This window comes from Octodon degus, unplaced genomic scaffold, assembly GCF_000260255.1.
Source record: "Octodon degus isolate 3935 unplaced genomic scaffold, OctDeg1.0 scaffold00136, whole genome shotgun sequence".
Taxonomy (NCBI): domain Eukaryota; kingdom Metazoa; phylum Chordata; class Mammalia; order Rodentia; family Octodontidae; genus Octodon; species Octodon degus.
In genome coordinates this window covers 4,276,238-4,278,501 of record NW_004524712.1, presented here as the reverse complement: position 1 = coordinate 4,278,501, position 2,264 = coordinate 4,276,238, and positions in this window count along the sequence as shown.

Genomic DNA, 2,264 nt, shown 5'->3' with positions numbered 1-2,264 from the left:
GAGATAAAAATTTGTACTAATTGTGTAGAGACAAGTTATCATATTTGCATCTTGTACAATGAATAACTACTACGAAGACAACAATATGCAATGTATTAATTATTGTAACTGTCCTACTAACCTGTTTTGAAACTGTCTCATTGCTATTTCTTTCTCAATAATATCAGTAAGAAAAAGAAAAAGAAAATAAAGACACATTCTTTTATTCTATTGACACTGATACCTTGGCTCACGGATGCTTTTGTTCATGCACAAATCAGTTCAAAAACAAGTGTTCAGCTAACTTGTGCTTCCATTTGAAAGCTGTAGATGAGGTGCTGGACACAGCTGTGGGGGTCTGCTCTGCTCTGAGCAGTGTGGTGGCTTCCTCTAGTGGAGGCCATGTCACAGATAGACATAAGCACCTTGCTATGAAGCTTCTTCCTGTGTCTTTTAGCACAAAAGTACTGTACAGTGTTGTTCAATCACCCTGGCTCCAAGGAAATTTCAGAGCAAGCATGGAGGTAAAAAGAATATGCAAAGCAGTAATGAGGGTGACAAAAATGGACAGAACAATAATAAAGGCCAAAAGAAAGTGGAGAGTGGACACAGTAAGAAGGTTTTGAGGAAAATAATCATTGCATTGAAGAAGGAAATCATACAAAAGCATGAGTATGGTATTCATGTGACTAACCTGGCCTCAGAGTACAATGGTAAAGTTAACAGTCCTAATTATTTTGAATAATAATGATCAAGTAAAGGAGCTGATGTGGCAATAGGAGTGATGTGTTACCAAAGCAGAAGCCACAAGTGCTGGATGAGGTGGAACAACTTGTTAGTGTGGTTGAATGAGAAACAGCTGATAGGTGGTAGCGTTAGCGATTTACCACAAGGAAATCCTTCTATATGGACAAGAAGTGATGAATTTAAAACCAGGAGAAGATGGTTTGATAAATTCCTCAAGAGAAGTGACATCCACTGTGTGATAAGACATCCAGTTCTAACAAGGCTGCAGCAGGAGCATAAACCACTCAACAAATGTCCAACTGAGGTGAAACAGGGCTCTTCAGGAAGAAGTTGATGAACAGAACTTACATGACACAGGATGAAAAGGCACTGGGAGGGTACAAGTCCATGACAAACAGATGAACTGTTTTGCTGTGTATGAACTCAACTACAGATCTAAGTATTAAGCCACTACTAGTGCACCACTCCCAAACTCCTCATGCATTTAAGAAGCAGAATATGAACAAGGCCACACTGCCTGTCATGTGGGAGGCCAGTGAAAAAGCCTTGGTCACATGACAACTGTTCATGGAATGTCTGAATGAGGTGTTTGCACCTACCATTAAGAAATATCCTTTCTGAGGAACAATTGCATGAAAGGTGGACAATGGCCTCACCACAACCTCCATCACTGTTGGATGATGGGGACATTGTTTGTGACTTCATCAAGACCCAGGTCCTTCCCTCATCCCAATACCTGGTCTGAAGCATATAGAGCACAACTAATCATCAGCTTCAAGAAGCTGTGCACAAAGGCACTCTTCATTGGGTGTTCTCCTGTAACTGTAGAGACATTGTTGACTCCTAAAGAGTTCTGGAAGAAGCATTTCAATGTCTTCTACTCCGTCAAACTCACTAATTATGCATGGAAAGATGTTACATACTGGACCTTAAACTCAGTCTGGAGGAAACTATGGCTAGAATGTGTCATTCAGCGTGACTCTGAAGGGTCTGATGGACAGGCAGTGGAGGAGATTTTGTCTGTAGCAGGAGTATGGGCCTGCACATCAATGGTACACACACAAAGGAGCCTGTTGAGGACCAAAAGGAGGAGCTAAAGATGGAAGAACACAGTGAACGCCAAAAAGAGCAGCAGAAGATGCTTTTGGAGGAGCACGCCACTGAGGGAGAGGAAAAGAGGGAAGAGGTTAGCATGATGTGATAAAATCCATTATGGAAAAATGGAATGAGTCCCAAGATGTCTTGGAGAGGCACCATCCTAGAAAAACTGTAATGAACAGAGTGTTGAATCTGATGAATGGCAATGTGGGCTCTCATTTCAGGAGGGTTATGCAGTGCAAGCAAACACAAGTGACATCAGACAGATTTTTTCTACCAAAATTGACTGCAGCTAAAAGACGAAGAACAGAGGAAATCTCACCCACTGCTCATTTTCCATGCCAGAAGTCATCTCAAGCAAGGTTAGTGTTCTCTGCTTTCATGCTGTACTATACTAGACTTTGTTTCATTTTTTCATGATATAAATCCATGCTGTGAAA